The sequence below is a fragment of the Cervus elaphus genome, chromosome 26 (assembly GCF_910594005.1).
Source record: "Cervus elaphus chromosome 26, mCerEla1.1, whole genome shotgun sequence".
In the NCBI taxonomy this organism is placed as follows: domain Eukaryota; kingdom Metazoa; phylum Chordata; class Mammalia; order Artiodactyla; family Cervidae; genus Cervus; species Cervus elaphus.
In genome coordinates, this window is record NC_057840.1 from 36,546,620 (window position 1) to 36,574,042 (window position 27,423).

At 38.3% G+C, this 27,423-nt stretch overlaps 1 protein-coding gene across 4 annotated transcripts in view; it reads right to left on the reverse strand.

Moving 5' to 3' along the window:
• Positions 1 to 27,423, reverse strand: part of RGS17 (regulator of G protein signaling 17) — a 100,127-nt gene that overhangs the window by 47,109 nt on the left and 25,595 nt on the right. The window lies entirely within an intron of this gene.

Here is a 27,423-nt window from a genome sequence, read left to right on the forward strand (position 1 = left end):
TCACACACGGCCACGCACTGGGTAGCAATGTTCTAACACTTACTGTCTGTACCAGTGTGAAAACTAGCTTTGTTGCAGGAAGACATTGGGCAAATGATGGCTATCGAGCAGTGAGGGTTGCTCTGTTGGCTCATGGGTGTCCTGTGTGCTGATTGACTGATGATAAAATGTACTGAAGTAGTTCACTTATCTTCGCTAAGGATGATACCCAGATCTTGCTGGGAAAGATTGAGGGCAGGAGGAGAAGAGGGTGACAGAGGATGAGATGGTTGGATGGCATCACCAACTCAATGGACAGGAGTTTGAGCAAGCTCTGGGAGATGGTGATGGACAGGGAAGCCTGGCCTGCTGCAGTCCATGGGGTTGCCAAGAGTCGGGCACAACTTAGTGAATGAACAACACAACAAGGTAAGATGGAAGTGAAACTCAGATATACCTTAAGAGGTGTGTTAGAATTCAGATGTATTTTGTGATAAGTGTATTAACAGAAATGTTTCATGTCATTCTTGAGATATACAAATAAGGAATTTTTTTTCAGCATTTAGAACATTTTTGAGGAGGAAATGAACTCTGCTATCTTCAAGAAAAGAGCTGCCTCTATGTATAAGACAAATTTACACAATTTCTTATGTTTCCAAAACTGATAGTGTTTTCTATATAATTGTTACTGTATAGCAATTTACTCCTGTCTGTTCAATGACACACAGCTCAAACAGCCAAAAGTCAGCAGAGTTCTGCTGCTTGCAAGTCAGCAATTCTGAGTTTTAACACACAGACCAAATTAATTCAACATGAGTGGCATTTCTACTAATAATACATCCCTCTCATTGTGTTTGGCTCTGTGCCCTTTTTTTCAACTAGTCACATAAAATGTGTTAAAAACACTACTCACTTTCAACAGCTTCTGCACAACAAAACTCCCTGTTAAAGCAGAATGGATGTCAGAAATACTTGAAGCTCTCTAGTAACCATATTGAATTGACTGTGGAGTAGAATGAAAAAAAAACCTCCTTAATTCTGTAATTGGGAGGAAAAAGGCTGCCTTCCTGGTTGCCAGGTATATAGATGTTATAAACAGGATGCACTTGATTAGAAACTTCTTCTGCGGCTTAGTTAATTGGATGTTGTGATCAATCTTTGGTCTCCTCATTAAGTGCATTGGCAGAACTTTAAAAAGGATTTCTGTACAGGCAGTCATCTATGGTTTATATCAAAGATAGATTTTATTGATTGCCTTTCCTATGGAAACCTCAGGTTGGGAAAGGAACTAAGATCCATTCTTTGAACTTTTCTTTTGGAGCATACAATAAGAGAGAGAAAGGGCTTCCCAGGTGGCGCTAGTGGTAAAGAACCCACCTGCCAATGCAGGAGACATAAGAGATATGGGCTCCATCCCTGGCTTGGGAAGATCACCTGGAGGAGGGCAGGGCAACCCATTCCAGCATGCTTACCTGGAGAATCCCATGGACAGAGAAGCCTGGTGTGCTACAGTTCACAGGGTTGCCAAGAGTCAGACATGACTGAAGCGACTTAGCACACAGGCATATTAAGAGAAAAAGGCTTGGCAAGGCAGAGATCATCACCTGTTCCCCTGTTAGTGCAATTCAGCATGAAACCACGAGCTGCCCTGCCTGGGTGCTGATCAGAATAAAGAACAAAACTGGGCTGATCATTTAAACTAGATGAATTTACAAAATGATGGGTAAGTAACAACATAAAGAAACACATCTATACATTTCATTCTGTGCTGTATTTGAAATGACTTACACGGATCAAATTAGGTGACCTAGCTTTAAATAAGCTGAAAATAATTTGATTTGTTATTTTGTAAAGTCCATTCTTATTTGTCATTCACAGGTAAACCTAGCTCAACATTGATCCCATGTACAGAGGAAAAAAAAATAGAAATTTAGTATAAAGCAAAAATGAAAAGGATGCTTTCAAATAGTATTAGAAGAAGTTAATTATCATTTGGAAAGAGATAAAATTAATTAAGAGGTTTACATGAAGTGAAAGTGAAGTTGCTCAGTCGTGTCTGACTCTTTGTGACCCCACGGACTGTAGCCTACCACACTCCTCCGTCCATGGGATTTTCCAGGCAAGAATACTGGAGTGGGTTGCCATTTCCTTCTCTAGAGGATCTTCCCAACCCAGGGATCGAACCTGGGTCTCCTGCATTGTGGGCAGAACCTTTACCATCCGAGCCACCAGGAAGTTCAGGAGGTTTACATACGGGGTCACAAAAGAGCAGGACACGACTTAGTGACTAACAACTATAAAGACGACCGTGTTAGCTGGGTACCCAGGCTAACTTTGTTGGACTTATAAACAAGTGGGAGTTACAAACACACTCTTGGAATGAAATTTGTTTGTATGTAGGGAAATTAGTGCACATAGTGAAAGTGTTAGTTGCTCAGTTGTGTCTGACTTTTGTGACCCCATGGACTGTGCCCACCAGGCTCCTCTGTCCATGAAATTCACCAGGCAAGAATACTGGGGTGAGTTGCCATTTCCCACTCTGGGGGATCTTCCCAACCCAGGGATCAAACCTGCCTTCTGTAATTTTGAGTTGAGATGTTTCAGACAGGAGCAATGAAAGCTGTTAAATTTCACCTATACACTGCTTTAGTTGCATTATAAAAGTTATGCTTTTATTTCCATTTAGCTCCAAACATTTCCTACTTCTCTTGTGGTTTTTTGACCCACAGTTTGTTTAGAAGTGTGTTAATTACTAAGTATTTGAATATTTTTCAGATATTTCTCTTTTGTTAATTTCTAATTTAACTCCATTTTGTACTGAGAACATTTTGTGTATATTTTAAAATTTTACTTTAATTTTTAAATTTAATAACTACTTATGGTTCAGCAAACTCTCCATCGTAAAGATTTCGTGTGTACTTGAAAAGAATATGTGTTGTGTTACACTTGAACGCAGTGCTTGTAAATTTCAACTGTTTGACAGTGCCATAGAGTCTTTTATATCCTTTCCAATTTTCTATTTGTTCCACCAATTACTTACAGAAGACTGATGAAACCTCCAATTATTATTGCCAATTTTTTCTTTCTCCTGTCAGTTCTATTAGCTTCTGTCTAGTATTGTGAAGTTTTCTTATTGTGGCTATACACATTTATCATTGTTATTTCTTCTTGATGAAATGTCCCTTTTTATTTCCAATTATACTCTTTATTCTAAAGTCTAGGTCTCTGATAGTAACATAGATTTCTTGTAGTTACTTATTTGATAATATATCTTTGTCTATCCTTTTGCTCTTCATCTACTTGTACCTTTAAATTTAAAGTGAGAGTTTTGTGGTAATATATATAGCTGAGTCTTGCTTTTTTATGCAACCTGAGGATATCTTCTAAGTGGGATATTTAGACCATTAATATTTAAAGTAATTATTGACATGGTTAGTTTTAAATCTGTCATATTGCTCTGTTTTCTGTCTCATCTCTTCTTTCTCCTTTTTCTCCCTTGAGTATATGTCCCTTTCATATGCCTCCATTCTTTGTGTTATTATTGTTATTTTTTACATATGTTTTAAACCCCATAATACACTGCTAATATTTTTGCTTCAACCAATCAAAAAATATTTAAAGGAAGTGAAAAATAAGAAAAAAGTATTTCATATCCACACACATATTCACCATGTCTGGCCAACTTCACTTCTTTATTCTGGCTGAATGACTGTCCTTAACACTTCATGTAGCACACTTTTGTATGGCACACGTTTTCTCAGCTATTGATTATCAGATTGAATTTTAATTTAGATGTCAATCTTGGAAGATAGTTGGGGAGTGTAAAAATTCTAAGTTGACTTTCTTTCGGTATTTTAAAATGTCATTCTATTATCTTCTGACTTGAATAAGGTTTGAAAAAGTTTGAAGTCATACTTATCTTTGTTTCTCTGTATATGGTGTGAGTGTACGTGTGTGTATCCTGGAAGCTGTTGTGTGTGTGTGCTAAGTCACTTCAGTTGTGTCCGACTCTTTGGGACCCAGAGGGCTGTAGCCCAACCCTGTAGCCCAATCCTCTTCTCCAGGCAAGAATACTGGAGTGGGTTGCCAGGCCCTCCTCCAGGTGATCTTCCCGACCTAGGGATCAAAAAATCTATCTCTTGCATCTCCTGTTTTGGCAGGTGGGTTCTTTAACACTAGCACCACCTGGGAAGCTACTATTAGGAGATCTATTTATTACTAGCTTTCATATTATTGTGTCTGTTAGTGCAGTTTATTTGGCTTGAGGTTCACTGAATTTTTTCTGTGAATTTATACAAATTCATCAAATTTGGAAACTTTTAGTTATTATTTCTTCAAACATCTTTTGTGCACTGTCTCTTCCAAACTCTGGAACTCCAGTTATATATATATATATTACATAGTTTGGCATGGAGGTCTGTTCCTTTTTATTTACTGTATGGGAGACATTGTATTTTTCATCTGTGAGTTCCATTTTGTTTTTTTTTTTTTTTTCTATCTCCACTTCTCATTATGTTCATGTTTTCCTTTAATTATTCTGAATACAACAAAATAGCTATCTTAACATTTTATACGAGTTCCATCATCTATGCCCTTTTAAAATCCCCATTCTGATAGCTCTGATATTTCTCTGGGTTATGAGTCATGTCTCACTGTGTCTTTGCGCATCTAGTAAGTTTCTCCTGGATACTGAACATGGTAATTTTATACTGTTTGATGCCTACGTTTTGTTTTCCTTCTTTAATGGGAGCTGGACTTTGTTCTGGCAGGCTATTAAGCTACTTGCAGATCATCATAATCCTTTCAAGGCCCCTTTTAAAGCTGTGCTAGTGTAGGTTTATCATTCTAGGGGCAGTTCATCCCTGCTACTAACGCCTGACCCAACTGAGGTCCCCACTGAATGCTCCACGTGACTACTGTGGACTATCCATCTACTCTGGCTGGTTCAAGCTGGAGCGGCTTCCTGCCTTGTTGTAAGCTCTGGGAACTGTTTACAATTCTTCCCTCCTTTGCTTGACTGTGGAGTATCACCTTAAGCATATATGGCCTCGTACCCAGCAACCTAAGAAGTCCTCTGCAGGTTTCTGAAGTTCTTCACCTGAAAAGTTACTTCCTCTATGAAACTCACAAATTCCAGTCTCTGTCTCCTCCAAGATAAGAACCGTATCTCCAATTGGATGTTTATATAAATTCTGCGTCTCATTTCCAAAGAATACATTATGAGACTGAGAAAGTTAGCTTTTGTCACTAGTTTTTCAGGAAAAAAATAGATGAAGAAATAGTTATTAGAGCTGTCAGCACAGCTGGATCTAAAAAAATCCTCTTTTGGGAAAATGCTGAAACAGATTAAGGTCTATGCCATGGCCAGCTTTATAGGAGGCAAACGTTTTCTAATTTCTTTTAATTTTTAAACAAATGGATCATTTCCTACAGGCAAGCTTGCAAAAGGAAAAGCTGGCAAAGTGTGAGTCTATTTTTATGGAAATAAGGTCATTAGTACTAATATTTGATGCACACAATTCATTAATTCTTGGACAGTCTTGACGGAGGACCAGAGAAAAGAGAAACAAGCAAGAAACAGAACCAGTAAATATTATTCCATGGTTAGAGTTTGGAACTGAAATATAAAAACTGCTACAAAATAAATAAAGTTTAAACCCATAGCGCCACCCTTGAACAATGAAAAATCTGAATCACAAGCTAAAGTCACTTGAGTATGTTGATACTGGAACCTATAAAATCTAGTACCAGTTTTACCATATTAAAAACTGTAATATTTATTTCCAGATAAAGGGTTTATATTTTTAAACATGTGCACACACACATATTAAAAAATATCATGTTAAACCTTATTATCATGAACTAGGAACGTTGACAGTATTCATGCATAACATTCAGGTATGATGTGTGATCTTGGGTTGTGAGAATGTAATGATAAATAAACCACTGAACATGTATGAATGACTAGTCTATTTAGCAGAGGGCGGAGATGACTGCATTGAAAAGACTTGGTCTTCTGGCATGAAGGTGGTAGGAGGATCTGGCAATTCACGAATGGGAGGAGCAGAGTTTCTATCATCAGCTGGAAGTTCTGCTGCTGTTGCCTCAGCTGGGCCTTCCTCCTGGATATTTAGCTAGAGTCTGTCTCACTGGCCCTCTTAGAAATCTGTGTGCTACTTAAACTCCCTTAACAAATTTGCTTTCTCTTTTATTGTAGAGTGAATCCTATCCCTGAAACCAAGAAAATTTACTGAATTTAGCTACATGGTGGGGGGTCAATGACAATCAGATGACAGGCCGTTTGCGTATAGTCCTAGGATGTTGGATTGATTGGAGGAGTGTTAATCGCTCAGTCATGTCTGACTCTTTTGTGACCCTATGGACTGTAGCCCACCAGGCCCCCGTGTCCCTGGAATTCTCCAGGCAAGAATCCTGGAGTGGATAGCCATTCCCTTCTCCAGATCTTCCTGACTCCTGGAGGGACTGAACCCAGGTCTCCCGCATTGTGGGCAGATTCTTTATCACTTGAGCCACCAGGGTGAGGTACAAACCCTAGGTAAAGAAAGGAAGTCAGTCAGCTTAAACAACTCTTTCAAAAGTTTGGTTGCATTAACCCCATGATCCTAACTTGACCTGCCTTGCCTCTCTCCTTTGGTAACAAGTTTGTCTTCTATGTCTGTGAGTCTGTTTCTGTTTTGCATATACATTCATTTGTATAATTTTTCAGATCCCACATATAAGTGACACATACAGTGTTCGTTTTTTTCTGATATATTTCACTAAGCATAATATTCTCAAGTCCATCCATTTTGCTGCAAGTTGTAAATCAACTAAACTTCAATTTTAGAAGTTTGGTTGTGCAGAGGAGAGGAATGGGAGAGAATAGTTGGAAAAGGATATAGAGTCAAGGGAGGGGATTGTAATTTCTAGAGATGGAAATGATTAAGTCTTCTGAGAAAGCTGGAATGTAATATAAAGAACAGTTGGAGGCAGTCTTAGCTAGAAGAAGCTGGGCCTCCTTTAATACAATAGAAGGCTGGAAATATTGAAGGTAGGAGGAGAAGGGGATGACAGAGGATGAGATGGTTGGATGGCATCACTGACTCAACAGACATGAATTTGAGCAAACTCTAGGTCAGAGAAGTCTGGCATGCTGCAGTCCATGGGTTGCAAAGAGTTGGACACAACTTGGAGACTGAACAATAACAGCATAGGTACTGCCCAGGGGAAAGCTTCTTTGACTCCAGAGTGGCTGGAAATATACAAATATTTGCTCTGGAAGAGCCTCAGCTAGTATAGGAAGGAGGAACTAAGAAGTGCTGTAGGAACATTCATTAAAAGAAATCAGTCCTGAATATTCATTGGAAGGACTGATGCTAAAGCTAAAACTTCAACATTTTGGCCACCTGATGTGAAAAACTGACTCACTGGAAAAGACCCTGATGCTGGGAAAGATTGAGGGCAGGAGGAGAAGGGGATGACAGAGGATGAGATGGTTGGATGGCGTCACTGACTAGGTGGACATGAGTTTGAACAACCTCCGGGAGTTGGTGATGGACAGGGCAGCCTGGCGTGCTGCAGTCCATGGGGTCGCAAAGTCAGACACGACTGAGAGACTGAACTGAACTGAACTGATACGGAGAAAAACTCAAAATGTTGTAGCTGTATAACATTTAATTGACTGCATTTGCATACTATTCGTCATTTATATTTGTGAACAATATAACCATGTTATAAAAATTTAGGTAACAGAGGGGAAAAAAAGTCAATGTACAGGCCTCATAGTTTCATGATGTTTTTAAAATTGTGTTTTTAAAAGTTTACACTTGGTCTTTTGCTTGTTTCCATCTTAAGCAGTATTCATAGTCATTATTCTAATATTATACTATTTAATTGCTGTAATTTACGTAGTCTTTATTGCTAGTCATGACTATATCTAAACTTAATCAATGCATAAATATAAATTATAGCTCTAAGAAGAAGTTCGGGGATTATCAGATGCCACATCCTCTTCATATAGAGGAGAAAATGAAGATACAAAGTAACTGACTATATTCCATCAGAATCACACAGCAAATGAGCAGCCAAATCAGGACCAGACACCTAACCCATAACACAGACAGAAGGCAGGCTAGCAGAACTGATTGGACCTGCTATCCTCTTGCTCAGCGCTTTCCAAAATTCTAGCCTGGAAAGTGTTCACTATTGGTCACACTGAGGTAAGGGGCTTATGAAAGAGTATGGAAAGAAGAGCGTTGATTTATATTTTGTCACTGGTCAGTTACCATCAGCTCCCATATCAGCATTAATCTCTATATCAGCCTTTGAGTAGGACAGTGCTAACTGAAAAATCACTCACAAAATCTCTGGTTCTTTCTCTATCTATCACTAGCATTAGTAAACATTATGTTGGAGTTTCATAGCCACATTTCATTTATATCTTTCCTTACAAAATCAAAACAAGTGTCCAAAGACTGATGTTTTGAAAATAAAGCACTCATATTTGGTCTGTAAGTATGAGCATGAAGTGTTTACTATGCAGTTTACATGACTTTAGCTGAAGAGATTCACATATGAACAAGGAGGGTACAGGAGATGGACTGTCCTTTTAATCTGGTCCATTTTCTTATTTGATAATTCAGCAGGGTTCTTGGGATTCATCTTCTCCTGTGTTGCTGAGAGAAGAATATGTGTATTCCTGATAACGCATAGGCTTCATTCATCCCTGACCACTAAAGAAATAAATATTTCAAGAAATGTTTTATGTATTTAAACACCAAATGCACATGATAACTGTAACCTTCCCCCCTTCCCAACAGCAGAAAATGACAATACTAAGAACAAACAAACAAAAACCAAAATAAACAAAAAACTCAGGATGGCATGATGCCGTGATTCATCAAACATGATGTCAACTGATTTGCAGAACGAATGATGAATTTGGATACAGTGCTTTTAAAAGTAACGTAGAGGTTACACCTTATAGGTATAACCAGTGCTTTTAATGTTATAACTTATGTTATCTGGAAGTTAATTCTAAGCCTGAGAATAATTACTACCAAATTACCAGGGTAACAGAACTCCAGTGGTCATCGATTTCACTTCTCACTTTATAACTCAGTATGCACATCAATTACATGAAAAGAAATTATGAATTTTCTTTCTAAAGATCTCTAAAGTGATGCCACTCTGGCTGTGGTAGATAACATATTTATAGCTATCCTGATTCCTACAGCTCCTTCCAAACTAGGTTGGTTATCTGTTTTCAGTTCAGAATGCTTAAGCATTATTATTACTACCGTTAAAGGCAGCACACTGAATATTCTAAATCATTTAATTGTCACAAACATCCTAAGAGGTAGGCACTATTCTTTAACTCTATCATATAAAGGAGAATGGGCTCCAAAATCACTGCAGGAGTGACTGCAGCCATGAAATTAAAAGACACTTGTTCCTTGGAAGAAAAGCTATGACAAACCTAGACAGCATATTAAAAAGCAGAGACACCACTTTGCCAACAAAGGTCTGTAGAGTCAGAACTCCAGTATTCATGTGCTGATGTGAGAACTGGGCCATAAAAAAGGCTGAGCACTGAAGAATTGAGGCTTTCGAATTGTGGTGCTGGAGAAGATGCTTGAGAGTCCCTTGGATTGCAAGGAGATCAAACCAGTCAATCCTAAAGGAAATCAACCTTGAATATTCATTGGAAGGCCTGATGCTGAAGCTGAAGCTCCAATACTTTGGCCACCTGATGCAAAGAGCAGACTCACTGGAAAAGACCCTGATGCTGGGAAAAATTAAGGGCAGGAGAAGGAGGGGAAGACAGAGGATGAGATGGCTGGATGGCATCACCAACTTAGTAGACATGAGTTTGGGCAAACTCCAGGAGACAGTGAAGATCAGGGAAGCCTACCGTGCTGCAGTCCAGGGGGTCACAAAGAGTCAGACACGACTCAGTGACTGAACAACAACGATAAAGGAGGAAACTAAATAAGAGAGGCTTGTAACATAACTTGCTCTAGACCAGCCATACAGATGTCAGATGTGAACCCAGATATCTGGCCTGAGAGCCTGTGCTCTTAACTACTAACTAATTGTTTCTCAATGATTTAGGATGAGTTAATTCACGTTCACTGGAAGGACTGGTGCTGAAGCTGAAACTCCAGTACTTTGGCCACCTCATGCAAAGAGCTGACTCATTGGAAAAGACCCTGATGCTGGGAGGGATTGGGGGCAGGAGGAGAAGAGGACGACAGAGGATGAGATGGCTGGATGGCATCACTGACTCGATGGACATGAGTTTGAGTAAAGTCCGGGAGTTGGTGATGGACAGGGAGGCCTGGTGTGCTGTGATTTATGGGGTCGCAAAGAGTCAGACATGACTGAGTGACTGAACTGAACTGAATTGAATTCATGACAGTACCTGGAAGGGCAATTGAGCAAATCCATGGTTCTTTTGATCTTAATAGTCTTCTGAGCTGTCCAGAATGGTAGCTACAAGCCACATGTGACTACTTAAAATTAAACTAATTAAAACCAAATACTATTAAAAATTGACTTCTCCAGTCACACAGTTAGTCGTTACTGGGTCAGCCCATTTCCATCACAAAGAGTTTCACTGGATGGCACTGGTCTATAGTAACACCAAAATTCTCAACAATGGACTATCTGCTTTGCTTTTATATATCTTTTTCTTTTGTAATGCCCTCTGCAAATAAAGATGGTAGGTAGAAGTGGCAGGGTTTATAGAGGAATAAAAGTCTACTAATGTCTAAGTGACTAAAATGTCTAAACAGTAATTTAGGAAGTGCAACCAAAATATTTTTAGTAGGTATATGAGAGGTAACAATAAAGTAACTCAGAACTCAGAGTAAAATTAGTCAAAATATAAACATAAAAGTATTCATTATTTGTAAGAATGAACCCCCATTTTTTTATAAACATGGGGACAGACTGGTTTAGGAGATGATACAAACGCAATTGCATTGTTAAAAAATGTTTATTTATTTGGCTGCACTACGTGGCTTGTGGGGTCTTAGTTCACCAATCAGGGATCAAACCTGTGCCCCTTGCAGTGGAAGTGTGGAGTCTTAACCACTGGACTACCAGGGAATCCCTGAAATTGTATTTTAAAGGACGGTAATATAACCTACTGAATTTCATTCTGTGAGGAAAACTGTAATAACAATCAGGAGACAGTTTCTTTACCCCCAAAAAAGTATATTTGAAAGGCAAAATCAGCCCAGTTCAAGTAAGTGTATGGCTTGATGAACTGACTCAAAATAATAAAACTTTCCACAGCAGAAAGATTTATCACCTTAGCATGAGGACACGAGTCACTTATCCACTCTCTTGTTCTAATTCAGTGTTCACCAAGCAGTTATCATAATCAAGAGTGCTTATTTCTACAAGAGGTAGAGGAAAAAAGTTCACATTTCACTCTTGGATTTTAACGCCTACCATAAGACCGTTTAATAATTAATAAAATAATAAATAAATAATTTAAGCAGTAATTTAAGCAAAATGTAAGTATTTATAAAGACTAAATAATTTAAATATTTTAAAGAAAAATTTAGTATTTAAAATGATCTAATTCTACTTAGTATGATAATCTCTAGGTCAATTGATCATTCTTTTTTATGGCTGAGTAACATTCCATTATATGTATATAATGGAATACACATACACAACTCATATGTGTGTGTGTGTGTGTGTGCATGCACGCTCAGTCTCTCAGTCTTGACCAACTCTTTGCAATCCCATGGATTGTAGCCTGCCAGGCTCCTCTGTCCACAGAATTTTCCAGGCAACAATACTGGAGTCGATTGCCATTTCCTTCTCCAGGAGATCTTCCTGACCCAGGGATGGAACCTGAGCCTCCTGCATTGGCAGGCAGATTCTTTACCACTGGGCCACCTGGGAAGCTGTGTGTGTGTGTGTGTGTGTGTGTGTGTGTGTGTGTGTGTGACATCTTCTTTATCCATTCATATGGTACTGGCACAACAACAGAAATACAGATCAACGTAACAGAATAGAAAGCCCAGAAATAAACCCGTGCACCTATGGTCAATTAATCTACAATAAAAGAGGCAAGAATACACAATGGAGAAAAGACAGTCTCTTGAATAAGTGCTGCTAGGAAAACTATATGTAAAATAATGAAATCAGAACATTCTCTAACACCATACACAAAAATAAATTCAAAATGGATTAAAGATCTAAATGTAAAACCAGATACTATAAAACTTCTAGAGGAAAACATAGGCAGAACACTCTTTAACATAAATTACAACAATATCTGTTTGAATCGCTGTCTTACAGTAATGGAAATAAAAACAAAAATAAACAAAGGGGACCAAATTAAATTTAAAAGCTTTTGCATAGCAAAGGAAACCATAAGGACAACCTACAGGATAGGAAAAAATATTTGCAAAATGATGCAGCTGACAAGGGATTAATCTCCAAAATATACAAACAGCTCACATAGTTAAAAAAAAAACAAACAACCCAATCAAAAAATGGGCAGAAGGTCTATAGAGACATTTCTGTAAGGACATACTGATGTCCAAAAAGCACATGAAATTGCTAATTATCATAAAAATGCAAAGCCAAACTACAGTGAGGTACCACCTCACCCCGGTCAAAATGGCCATTATCAAAAGCGTACAAATAATAAATGTTGGAAAGGGAATGGAAAAAAGGTATCCTCCTACACTGTTGATTGGAATGCAAACTGGTACAGCCACATGACAGCAGTGTGGAAGTTTGTGAAAAAACTAAAAAGAGAACTACCATATGATCCAGCAAACCCAGTCCTGGTCATATATCCAGAGAAAAACATAGCTCGAAAGCATACATGTACTCCAACGTTCATTACAGCACTATTTACAATAGCTGAGACATGGAAGCAACGTAACAGATTATCATACCAAATGAAATAAGCCAGAAAGAGAAAGACAAATATCATATGAAATAACTTACATGTGGAATCTAAAAAAGAAATGATACAAAGGAACTTATTTCCAAAAAGAAAGAGACTCACAGGTATAGAAAACACAATCATGGTTACCAAATGGGATGAGATAAATTAGGAGGTTGGGATTAACACACACACACACGTGTGTGTGTGTGTGTGTGTGTGTGAGTCACTCAGTCATGTCTAACTCTTTGAGACCCCATGGACTGTAGCCCGCCAGGCTCCTGTGTCCATGGGATTCTTCAGGCAAGAATACTGGTGTGGGTAGCCATTCCCTCTCCAGGTGATCTTCCTGACCCAAGGATCAAACCCCCAGGTTTTGCACCAGAGAAGTGCAACATATACATACTATCCCTTATGAGACAGACAAAAAACAAGGGCCTACTGTATAGCACATATTATTACTCAATATTTTGTAATACTCTATAAGGGAAAAGAATCTGAAATATATATATACCTATGTAACTGAATTGCTATGCTGCATGCCTGAAATTAACATGATATTATAAATCAACTATATTTCAATAAAACCATAAAAAAAGAAAGTTACCTGATTTTATAGGTCAAAAAGTCTTTAGGAAAAGAGTTTGGTTTAGAAATAGCATGAATCTGGGATAGATTTCTACTAATTAATCTCACTGTAAAATAATATTCTCATGTTGCTGACTAGCAATACAACCCAAAAGCACAACTGATTATAAGTGTGCTCCATTGGTTTATTGAGACACTGTATTCTACTCTTGAACATGAAAAAAAAATGGCTGTTTTGGAGGACTGTCATATGGTTTTGTCAAGTGCAAATCCATGAATATTTTTGAGGAAACACCTTCGTTAATAGTCATGGTGCTATCAGAGCCCTGTAATTACATATTAAGCAAAGACACAACTCTGAAAAAACCAACTTCAAGTATAGTTATTCTAATGCAAACATTTGACTTCAAAATGCTGTTTCCATCGACTCTGGTCAATTTGGGGGAACCAAAAAATGAAAATCAATTTTCAATCAGTATTTGACAAGACACATATTTTTAGATCAAGCTATGAAAGTTTTAGACCAAAAAAAAAAAAAAAAAGTGTTTTAGAGAAACTTGCTGAAATACAATGTTCAACTGGAAGTACCCTAAGATGGATGGTCACTACTACAGTATGTAAAAATCTTAATTTGAGCCAATCATTAAAAAATTTCCCCCAAATTACTGGATTTAGTTTTTGCATATTTTTATTTTAAAAAGTCCAGACACAATTTATCTTCTTTTAACCCACAGTATATGATTATCCACTCTGGATAATTCTTCTTGCCTTGAAGAAAACATTCTCTTTTTGATACAGCTAAACATTAAAGTATAATTTTAACTTTCTGATTTTCATGGCACTAGCTAGGTAAGACTAAGGTAACATTTCTGTAGGATGGCCAAAGGGTCTTGCTGTTCATTTTTTGACACTGAAGCATTTATCAATATCTGTTTTATTAAGATCTCTCCAAGAAACTACAGAATTTTGGTATCAGCATTCTAAAGTAATGCCCCATTAGTTTGGTTGTTTTGTCAGTCTTCACTCACCTTCAACCCCATCTTTACTTATTCTGCCTTTTGAATAAAAAATGTACAATTATACATGGCCTGGAGCAAAATGGGCTTGGGCTATCACAAAATTAAAGTGACACAGTCCTCTTAAAAAAATACCTCTCAGCTACAAAGTCAAGTGAGACTTGGAAATGCTAGAGGTCAGAACATTGCTCACAAATTATCCCAGTACAATTTAGCTTCTCAATGTTTTAGAATTAGACAAACAGCATCTGATGACTCACATAACTTGTACCTTAAATGTGTTTTGCTGGTGTGCATTCCTTTTAGTCCAAGTACCCCCTGAGGAACAGAGTGTAACAGAAGCGGTTATGGCTTCAATTTCCCCTGTATGATTTGCTTTCATTTGAAAACCAGTAAAAAGTTGGGAGGAGGTTAGGGGAAATGGACTGGCTAACTCTTGACATTATCAGGGCTTCAGAGTACCAAGTTTCCACTTTCCTTTTATCAGGGGAGAGAGCCCTTCCAATGACAATAAATAACATGGGGAAATCAAGAAATATGAAGGCGTTACTTAGGAAAAGTTATTATCAACAGTGATTAATTAGTCTGACCAGGTTCTATGTACTTGAGACATTAGTTTTTAGTTTTAAAACTATTGCACATCTAGTGTTTCATTTGATTCCAGATTTGGGGTTGGTGTCCTTCAACTTGGATATTTTTATGGTATGCTCAGACTACCTACAGGCAGAGGAACTACATTTTAGATTATCAGGGTAATCTGACCCCATTCCTTCTGTATCTCTGAAACTTACTGTTCTCCAGGGAGATCTTCCTCTGACATCCAGCATGGTGATTCCTTTTCTAAGTTAATAAAGCGTGTGTGACTCAAGTGCCGGCTTGGTTCTTCTTTTTTCTACCAGGAGAAAGTTTACTTTATCTTTCACAAACTCCTTAACTAACAACTCCTGATTATGATCATTCTTCAGCTTTCTCCAAGGATGAGGAGTAATACAAGGGGACAAGTGGTAGAGATGCTGAGACACATTTGGAGAAGGTAATTAAAGGGTAGGATACATGGTGGGTATATTTACAGAGTCTACAGAGATGGAGAGAGCAGAGAGGTACCCAGAAGGGCACCTACCCTATGCAGTCTTGACTTAGAAGGTAAGGGGATAAACATAAAACAAATTTCCGTTTATAGCTTTCTGGGGACTCAAAATGATCTAGAAAAAGATCACTGGTCTTGGAGCCAGAAGACATACTAAATCACTGGGTAACATTTGACAAGTCTCTTAATGTTACCGTGCCTTGGTTTCTCCATCTGTGAAATAAGGACAAAATCCTCTAGTACCTACAGGGTTGTTCTCAGGGTCAGATGTCACAATGTGTATGAAAATACATTATATAAGTATGATTATGTCATATCTGGCTTCATCAAGGGATGAGATCTCCAGTGTGTGTGTGTGTGTGTGTGTGCGCGCGCGCGTGCGTGCGTGCTCAGTTGTGTCCGACTCTTTGCGACCCCCATGGATTGTAGTCCGCCAGGCTCCTCTGTCCATGGGACTTCCAAGGCAAGAATACTGGAGTGTGGGTTGCCATTTCCTTCTCCAGGCGAATCTTTCCGACCCAGGGATTGAATCCGCATCTTTCATTTCCTGCATTGGCAGGTGGATTCTTTACCACTGTGACACCTGGGAAGCCCTGACTTCACTGTATGTACTCGTCGACAATGTTATACACATCCATGAATTGGAAGGTACGTTGAACTATCTATGTGATACCCATTTATAATTGATGATTAGAGAAAAAACAAATCCCTGTTTTACTACGGACAACTCCCAGTTCTCTGCGTTTCTGTACCTAATTTCTATGCTTTCATCATGATACTTACTCTGAAAACGAAATAAAGAAAATTCAGAGTGCTGAACACAATTAAGGAGGCTGGCTCCTTGTTACTAGAATATAGATGAGCTTCAGCTTAATTACTTTAATTCTTTGTCACATATTTTTTGTGGCTCTTTGAGATGATTTCAATATATTGGTAACTTGGATTATATAAGCAATCAATGGGAGAAGGGAAGATGTCTCACAATAATTTTCCAGCCTTCTTTCTTCTTTTCCATTCTTTATCTACTCACAGCTGTATATTTTTAGTGAGGGCTTGTATATCTCTCCCAAATAAAATATACAATTTTGTCGTCAATTAAAGATCTGTTAAAATTTTTGAATTAGGATGTTCAATTAAAAAAAAATTAGCCTTTTTAACAATCACATTTACATATGAATATGATTTTTCTTTTATTTTTAATTGGAGGACAATTGGTTTACAATGTTGTGTTGGTTTCTGCCAAACATCGACATGAATCAGCCACAGGTATACATATGTCCCCTCTTCTTAAACCTCCCTCTCACTTCCCACCCCACCCCACCCTTCTAGGTTATCATACAGCACTGGGTTGACCTTCCTGTGTCATATAGCAAAGTCCCACTGGCTGTCTGTTTTATATATGGTAATGTATATGTTTCCAAGCTATTATTTGTCCCACCCTCTTTCCTTCCCCTGCTGTGTCCACAAGACTGTTTTCTCTGCCTGCATCTGAATTCCTGCCCTACAAATAGGTTCATCAGTACCATTTTTCTAGCTATCATATGTATGCATCAATATACTATATTTATTTTTCTCTTTCTGGCTTACTTCACTCTGTATAACAGGCTCTAGGTTCATCCACCTCACTAGAACTGACTCAAATTAGTTTCTTTTCCTGGTTGAGTAATACAAATATGAGTGAGCTTCCCTGGTAGCTAAGCTGGTAGAGAATCTGCCTGCAATGCAGGAGACCCTGGCTTCATTCCTAGGTTGGAAAGTTCCCCTGGAGAAGGGATAGGCTACCCACTCCAGTATTCTTGGGCTTCCCTGGTGGCTCAGATGGTAAAGAATCTGCCTGCAATGCAGGAGACCTGGGTTTGATTCCTGGGTTGGGAAGATCCCCTGAAGCCTCCTTCAGGCTTCATGGCAACCCACTCCAGTATTCTTGCCTGGAGGATCCCCATGGACAAAGGAGCCCGGCAGGCTATGGGGTCGCAAAGTCAGACACAACTGAATGACTAAACACATAATACATATATGAATATAATTTTGTGGTTAATATAATCTTTATAAATAAAAAATACAGTAAGTATATCCAAAAATAGAAATAATAACATAGTATCTAAGATATGTCCATTAATAGTTTGATATTTGTTTGGTATGCTTTTGTGGAAATTAAAGAGTCATCCTACTTTTTAAAGTATGCCTATCATTTTTATCATTCCATCATGGATATGCTATTTATTTTTGTATATGGATTCCTATGAGGAGGGCATGGCAACCCACTCCAGTATTCTTGCCTGGAGAATCCCCACGGACAGAGGAGTCTGGCGGGATACAGTCCATGGGGTTGCAAAGAGTCGGACATGACTGACAACACAACACGTGGATTCCTCTCTTCTCAGTAGCATGTCTGTGGTGGAGTGTGAAATCAATAATGCAGTTAACATTTTTTTTGATTAGACTATTATCTAAGAGCTAAGCAGAAAGCTGGACATAAAGCACGCGATCAATAAATAAACTGAGTTAATGATGGGCAGAGTTGAAATTAGAGCACCATATTTTTGAACTGTTTTCAATAAAGTTCTGACAAAATTTTGGAGAAATGCTGAGCAACTCCGATTTCATGTTAAACTTTTCCAGAAGGTGAACAAACTTTCAGGTGATCTTACAACTTTATTTTTTCCTCAATTTTTTTTTTATTGTGGTAAAGTACACAAACATAAAATTTACCATCTTAACTATTTTCAGTATCAGTTCAATGGCATTAAATAACATTCATAATGTGCTAGCCTTACCACCATTCTCCTCCAGAACTCTTTCATCTTGAAAAGCTGCAACTCCATGCCCTTAAATAATTATTCTCCATTCTCCCCTCCTCCCTAACCCCTGGCAACTACCATTATACTTATTGCCTTTATTATTTTGACCTATTGTAATTATTGTATTTTTTTCAGAAAAACAATGAAAACAGTTTGGGGAAAATAGAGATTTAATTGACTTGTTCTCTGAGGGAACATAATATTTATGAAATTTAGTCTTGTTCAATTACTGGCAAATTATTCAGAGATCCTGAGTAGCAGAGAAAGAAAATTGTTATGTTTGATAATGAAGTATATTTTGATACTAAAGAGTCTATTAAAAGGAATTTAAGGGGATATATCTTAACTATTCTGTGATAGGTATTTAAAAAACAACAACAAGCAAACAGAATAGCAAAAAAGACATGAATAAAATAGGAGAAATATTTCACATTTTTGAAATAGTATTGTTATATTAATAATTTTAAATATTTCTACTTTGTGTTCTGGAAAAATGTTACAATTCAATAAATAATTTTGAAACTGAATACCAGATGTATTTACTCTAGAAAAATCTATTTCAATATTTAATAACTGAATATATAGAACAGCAGGCTTTCAAATTATATACACTATTCTATAGAAATATAAAAATAACATTCTAAAACTATTCCAAATAACTCTCTGAAATAAGCATTTTAAGAGGAAGGATCTCAAAGTGTTTTTTATTTACCAGAAAGCCATTTCTTCCATTTTATTGGAAGATTATGAAAAATGATCTAATTATATTATATATTATTTGTATTTCCTGAGTCAAAAAAGGAGATGCATAACTCTCCAAATGGAAAGGCACTTGATTTAGTCTATGAGAAAGACTTGTAGCTTGGTGTGCAAATAATTACAAACAATACTTAAGGTCCAAATTGTTTCAAGCCCCTGAAAATCTGCATATATCAGTTCAGGTCTTTAAAACACATAGTTTGTCTTAGAATTTAGTTATCCAACCGACAACTGTAAGACATCTTCTACATCTTCAGTTCAGTTCAGTTCAGTCCCTCAGTCGTGTCTGACTCTTTGTGACCCCATGAATCACAGTACGCCAGGCCTCCCTATCCATTACCAACTCCCAGAGTTTACCCAAAATCATGTCCATCCAGTCGGTGATGCCATCCAGTCATCTCATCCTCTGTCGTCCCCTTCTCCTCCTGCCCCCAATCCCTCCCAGCATCAGGGTCTTTTTCCAATGAGTCAACTCTTCGCATGAGGTGGCCAAAGGACTGGAGTTTCAGCTTCAGCATCAGTCCTTCCAATGAACACCCAGGACTGATCTCCTTCAGGATGGACTGGTTGGATCTCCTTGCAGTCCAAGGGACTCTCAAGAGTCTTCTCCAACACCACAGTTCAAAAGCATCAATTTTTCGGCACTCAGCTTTCCTCACAGTCCAACTCTCACATCCATACATGACCACTGGAAAAACCATAGCTTTGACCAGATGGACCTTTGCTGGCAAAGTAATGTCTCTGCTTTTTAATATGCTATCTAGGTTGGTCATAACATTCCTTCCAAGGAGTAAGCGTCTTTTAATTTCATGGCTGCAAACAGCATCTGCAGTGATTTTGGAGCTCAAAAAAATAAAGTCAGCCACTGTTTCCACTGTCTCCCCATCTATTTGCCATGAAGTGATGGGACCAGATGCCATGATCTTAGTTTTCTGACTGTTGAGCTTTAAGCCAACTTTTTCACTCTCCTCTTTCACTTTCATCAAGAGGCTCTTTAGTTCTTCTTCACTTTCTGCCATAAGGGTGGTGTCATCTGCATATCTGAGGTTATTGATATTTCTCCTGGCAATCTTGATTCCAGCTTGTGCTTCCTCCAGCCCAGCATTTCTCATGTTGTACTCTGCATATAAGTTAAATAAGCAGGGTGACAATATACAGCCTTGATGTACTCCTTTTCCTATTTGGAACCAGTCTGCTCTTCCATGTCCAGTTCTAACTGTTGCTTCCTGACCTGCATACAGATTTCTCAAGAGGCACGTCAGGTGGTCTGGTATTCCCATCTCTTTCAGAATTTTCCACAGTTTATTGTGATCCACACAGTCAAAGGCCTTGGCGTAGTCAATAAAGCATAAATAGATGTTTTTCTGGAACTCTCTTGCTTTTTCGATGATCCAACGGATGTTGGCAACTTGATCTCTAGTTCCTCTGCCTTTTCTAAAATCATCTTGAACATATGGAAGTTCACGGTTCACATATTGCTGAAGCCTGCCTTGGAGAATTTTGAGCATTACTTTGCTAGCATGTGAGATGAGTGCAATTGTGCAGTAGTTTGAGCATTCTGTGGCATTGCCTTTCTTTGGGATTGGAATGAAAACTGACCTTTTCCAGTCCTGTGGCCACTGCTGAGTTTTCCAAATTTGCTGGCATATTGAGTGCAACACTTTCACAGCATCATCTTTCAGGATTTGAAATAGCTCAACTGGAATTCCATCACCTCCACCAGCTTTGTTCGTAGTGATGCTTTCTAAGGCCCACTTGACTTCACATTCCAGGATGTCTGGTTCTAGGTGAGTGATCACACCATTGTGATTATCTGGGTTGTGAAGATCTTTTTTGTACAGTTCTTCTGTGTATTCTTGCCACCTCTTCTTAATATCTTCTGCTTCTGTCCATACCATACCATTTGATCCATACCATTTCTGTCCTTTATCAAACCCATGTTTGCATGAAATGTTCCCCTGGTATCTGTAATTTTCTTGAATTTTAGATAACTGTTAAATCCAAGAAATATAAATAAGGCAGTCTTAAAGGAGCTAATAGTCTTCTGAGAAGAAAGACACATGAAAAGATAATTTATAATGCTACAAAATAAGGGCTTTGATAGAAGGATGAACAAAGTGTTACTGGAATCCAGAGGAGGTGGCTGGAATGGCTTGTGAAAAGTACTGACATTTCAGTTAGGTTTTTTTTTAATCTTTTAAAAAATTTATTTATTTATTTTAATTGGAGGCTACTTACTTTACAATGTTGTATTGGTTTTGCCATATAGTGACATGAATCTGCCATTGGTGTACATGTGTTTCCCATCCTGAACCCCTCCCACCTCCCTCCCCATCCCATCCCTCAGGGTCATCCCAGTGCACCAGCCCTGAGCGCCCTGTCTCATGCATGGAACCTGGACTGGCCATCTATTTCACATATGGTAATATACATGTTTCAATTTAAGGATGGGGGAAAGAGACCTACACCAACAGGACATCCAGGCAGAAGAAACATGAGCAAAGGCACAGAGATGGGAAAGGCATAAAGTGCTGGGGAATGAGAATTCAGTGTGGCTGACCCTCACTTGCTGTGTAATAGTGAAATGTTATTTAGCCTCTCTGAGCTGCTTCCTCATTTGAAAAACAAATAGGGCTGGTGGTAATAAGACTTACCTCACTACCTTGTTGTGAGGATTTGGTGACGCATGTAAAATGCTTGGCAAAGTGTTTGCTCCCCACTTACATGCTCAGTAAGCATTAGAGGCTGTAAACAGGAGATCCTGGGTGTCAACCTGGGTTCATTTCCTTATCACATTAAGCTGGCCATTTAATCTCATTGGGTTGCCCCTTCCTTTCTTTAACAGCAGAAGGATCAAACTAGATGATAGACATTGACCTCTAGTTTTTTCCACGTCACAGACGACCACAGTTATATGGCCACTGCCACATAAATAATAGTCCACTTAACATCTCAAACTTAAAATTCTGTTTCTATAAGGAAAATTTTCCTTTATAAAAATTTGACAAGTAAATGGATGCAGAATTGGCTTTCAAGTCCTCAGGTTGCATTGATTAAAACTGAAAACCTCTGATTTTCATGTTTATTTCAGATAAATTTAATTTTTTAATTCTATATTAGAGAATAGTTGATAACAATTTTGTGTTGGTTTCAGTTGTACAGTAAAGTGATTCAGGTATATATACATACATCTATTTTTTTCTAATTCTTTTCCCATTAACTTTTTCTTGAAGGATTTCAGAAAGATGATAGAAAGCATCTGAAAAATATGGCCAGAGGTATAGACTGTCCCTTTATAATATGGTCTCTTTCTCTATATATAACACTGATGATAGGGGAACAATCTAGAATCTGTTTGTTTTGTGACTGTTTCAACTTAGTATCTTGTTGGATTTTAACTTAAGAATGAAATGTAACTGCTTAACGGGCACTCTGACTTATTTGTTCCTTGACAAATCATGGAAAAAGCAGTGAACAAGTCAACTGTAATTTGTGGCTTTAGATAAAACATGCATTGTAACTGCATGAGAGAATGGTCAAATGTTTCTTTTTTCTTCATGGAAAATGGTTTTTATTACTCTTGGTCAAAGCTGCATGATACCTGATGGGTTTGTTTGTAAGATTAAGAACAAAACTAGCTTTAGTATCAAACAATATACTGTTGCAAAACTAAATTTTGGTTTTCTCTCTCTTAAAATGACATTTTTTGGATTATTGGTCTGTTATATTATCTATGTATTTATTTTTTTAATTAATTTTTATTGAAGTATCTTCTTTACAATGTTGTTAGCTTCTACTGCATAGCAAAATTAATCACAAATGTTTCTTAAAAGCAAAAGCAGAAGAGGTGGTACAAATACACAGAAGAACTATACAAAAAAGGTCTTCAGTTCAGTTCAGTTCAGTCGCTCAGTCGTGTCCGACTCTTTGCGACCCCATGAACCACAGTAGTGACCCAGAAAACCACAGTGGTGTGGTCACTCACCTAAAGACAGACATCCTGGAGTGTGAAGTCAAGTGGGCCTTAGAAAGCATTACTACAATATCAAAGCTAGTGGAGGTGATGAAATTCAGCTGAGTTACTTCAAATCCTAAAAGATGATGCTGTTAAAGTGCTACACTCAACATGTCCACAAATTTGGAAAACTCAGCAGTGGCCATAGGACTGGGAAAGGCCAGTTTTCATTCAGATCCCAATGAAGGGCAGTGCCAAGGAATGTTTAAACTACTGTACAATTGTGCTCATTTCACATGCTGGCAAGGTAATGCTCAAAATCCTTCAAGCTAGGCTTCAGCAGTATGTGAACAGAGAACTTCCAGAGGTACATACTGGGTTTAGAAAAGGCAGAAGAACCAGAGATCAAATTGCCAACATTTGGATCACAACAGACTGTGGAAAATTCTTAAAGAGATGGGAGCACCAAGCCACCTTACTGTCTCCTGAGAAACCTATGTGTGGATCAAGAAACACCAGTTAGAAGCAGACATGGAACAACTGACTGATTCAAAATTTGGAAAGAAGTTATGATAAGACTGTATGTTGTTATCCTGTTTATTTAACGTATATACAGAGTACATCATGCAGAATGTAGGGCTGGATGAAGCATAAGCTGGAATCAAGATTGTTGGGAGAAATATCAACAACATCAGACAAGCAGATGATACCCCTCTAATGGCAGAAAGTGAAGAGGAGGGAGAAAGTGATGAGGGTGAAAGAGGAGAGTGAAAACCTGGCTTGAAACTCAATATTATAAAAACTAAGATCATGACATTGGGTCACATCACTTCATGGTACATAAAGGGGAAACATGGAAGCAGTGACAAATTTTATTTTCTTGGGCTCCAAAATCACTGCAGATGGTGACTGCAGCCATGAAATTAAAAGACACTTACTTCTTGGAAGAAAAGCTATGACCAACCTAGACAGCATATTAAAAAGTGGAGATATTACTTTGCCAACAAAGTTCTCACTAGTCAAAGCTATGGTTTTTTCAGTAGTCATGTATGGATGTGACAGCTGGACTATAAAGAAAGCTGAGCACTGAAGAATTGATGCTTTTGAACTGTGGTGTTGGAGAAGACTCTTGAGAGTCCTTGGAATGCAACGAGATCCAACCAGTCCATCCTAAAGGAGATCAGTCCTGAATATTCATTGGAAGGACCAATGTTGAACCTGAAACTCTAATCCTGTGGCCACTTGATGAGAAGAACTGACTCATTTGAAAAGACCCTGATGCTGGGAAAGATTGAAGTGGGGAGGAGAAGGGGATGACAGAGGATGAGGTGGTTGGATGGCATCACCGACTCGATGGGCATGAGTTTGAGCAAGCTCTGAGGGCTGGTGATGGTCAGGGAAGCCTGGTGTTCTGCAGTCCATGGGGTCACAGAGAGTCGGACACAACTGAGCGGGTGAACTAAACTTAACTGAACCCAGTGATGATTTTTTTTTAAAGCTTCAGCAACCAGGAGTGAGAGGACATTAAGGGGATGAAGGACAGTGAATCAACCAAGTTGTAGCCCCCACGTGGTCAAAAGGTTGCTGAAATCTGGGAGACGAATGAGCACATGATGCAGGCAATGCAGTCAGAGAAGATGATGCCCAACATTGAGATTATGGAGGAGGTGCAGAAATTTGCCACTTGTCAGTTTAAGTAGGGATGACATGAAGGTGAGTGTCTAGCACAGGATGGAAAACAAGATCACAGGGGAAAAGGAGGGCAAGGAACTCAAGGAGGAATCTTTAAAATTATTAAGATGAGAAGTAAGGCTGTGAGAGGGATAGTACGCCAACAGTGACCCGGGGTGAGAAATGAGGGGGAATGATCCAGGAGTTAAGTGGATGAGAGTAATGAGTGGTAGAGGGTTATGTTATTTGATTATATGAGGATTAACTCTGGAGATTTTTAGGGAGGAGGGGGAGAGACTGGTCTGGAAGGCAAAATGGTGAGCTAGAAGGATGACCCAGGTATAATGTTCCTAGGAATAATTATAAGGAAGTGCATCAAAGGAGTGAAAGAAGGGCCAAAAACACCAGAGTGGGAGATGGTTAGGGTCACTGTTAGGGGACCCATTCATTCTGATTTGCATGGAACTAATCATATTCACATCTCAGTTCAAGGTGAGAGACTTTCCAAAATGAAACTAACCTGGATGATAAATTTTATGATATGATCTAGACATAGTAGATCACAGAATGAAGGTGAACCCACACACATCCATGTGGCATTTAGTTGAAATAAAAATTTAATTCACCCACTCCCTTGAACACACTTTTCAAATGAAACCAAGGTTTTTGGAACTTTCCTTCTCCTTCTAGCAGAGTTTAATGAAAAGTGACTTTGTTTTCAATATTTAATGTTTATTGATTTACATTTAGATACTCTCAGAACTTTTAATTAATCTATCTTTTAACATTGAATGGAGAAGATTTGGCCTAAATTTTAAATAGCTCTTGGCGGGGGATGAAGTTAAAATAAGTATAATCTGACTTAATTTGAATTATTTTTCCACCCTCTTATTAGAGAAGCACATTATGAGAAAACTCTTCTAAAACAGCTGTATCTGTCCTCAGGAAAGGGCGCTATTCTGGCCACATCAAATTTCTCTATCACTGGAATCTAAGTTACTTCGTATTTTATAAGTCACTTCATAAAGAAAAATAAATATGAGATTGGGTGGGGAAAAAAAAAGATTAGGCTTTCGAACCAGAAGTCCTGAATTCAAATTCTGCTTACACCAAATATTACTTCAATAACTGTAAGCAGATTACCTAAATTCTCAACACTTTAGTTTCCTCATCTGTCCAATTATTACTCCACAAGGGGAATATGCATGAAAGGACCCATCATAGCACTTGGCACTCAGGTCCTCAAATGTTATTGGGCTCCAGGTGGCTCAGTGGTAAAGAATCCACCTGCCAAGGTGGGAGATGCAGGAGACGCAGGTTCAATCCCTGGATCAGGAAGATCCCATGGAGCAGGAAGTGGCAACCCACTCCAGTATTCTTGCCTGGGAAATCCCATGGACAGAGGAGCCTGCTGGGCTACAGTCCATAGGGTCATAAATAGTCAGACACGACTGAATGACTGAGCACTCTACCTTCAGCTTCTTCTGTTTAAATCTATAACCCTTTAAATGAGAACTGGTTTTAATATTTTTGAGATGCTACCAGTCCCCATTTATATTCAGGACATTCTTTCTGAGAGGGCAAAAAAGTGAATGAATACATTTTCTATTTGACAGGACCTTTCCCCAAGAAATTAAAAGAAACTTGTTGAGTCTTAATTAACCTAGATCGTTTACCTAGAGGCTTCTTTCCCTTGACTGTTCTGATTAATCAAATTTTTATGTAAAAGTAGTATCAGATAATTTGTGTATTTAAAGACAAAATACTTTTGTATGTCATATACTGCCATGCTCAGTTGTTCAGTCGTGTCCAAATCTTTGTGATCCCCTGGACTGTTACAACCCCACCTCCAGGCTCCTCTCCATGGGAATATAATATTCCTCTCCATGGGAAGAATAATGGAGTGGGTTGCCATTTCCTACTCCAGGGGATCTTACCAACCCAGGGATCAAACCCAGGTCTCCCGCATTGCAGGCAGATTCTTTACCAGCTGAGCCACAAGGGAAGCCCAAGAATACTGGAATGGGTAGGCTATTCCTTCTCCAGCGAATCGTCCTGACCCAGGAATCGAACTGGGGTCTTCTGAATTACAGGTGAATTCTTCACCAACTGAACTATCAGGGAAGCCGTCTTGTTTATATTCTGATGTAATTCTCCATATCAACTTTTCTCTAGAATCAAATGTTATAACTGGGGTTAGAATTCAGAGAGCAAAAAGAAATGGAAATAATAGTTTAAGTACAAACACATATGGGACATTATTGCCTGATGCTTTAATTGACCTACTTTATTCCTTTTAATTCTATCACATAAATAGTCTCTCCACTTTATAAGTGAAAACTTGAGCTTCAAAAATAATCTAAGCAATTTTTCCATATTCTAAATACTGGAATTAATATTCAAACATAGTCTTGTAGGCTTTAAAGTTCATGCTTTACTCTATATGTGACTATATTGTACACTCTTGCTTTAAAGGTAATGGCAGATGCTATTTCTATTTACAGCAGAATCCCTTCATAAAATAGAAATGGAGACTATAGGATTGACCTTACCAGTTAGTAGTATATGCCACCCTTGGTGATAATTTATGTTGGATGGTTGTGAAGTGGTAACTACCAGTGGAATACCAAATTCATTGTCTGGTTTCC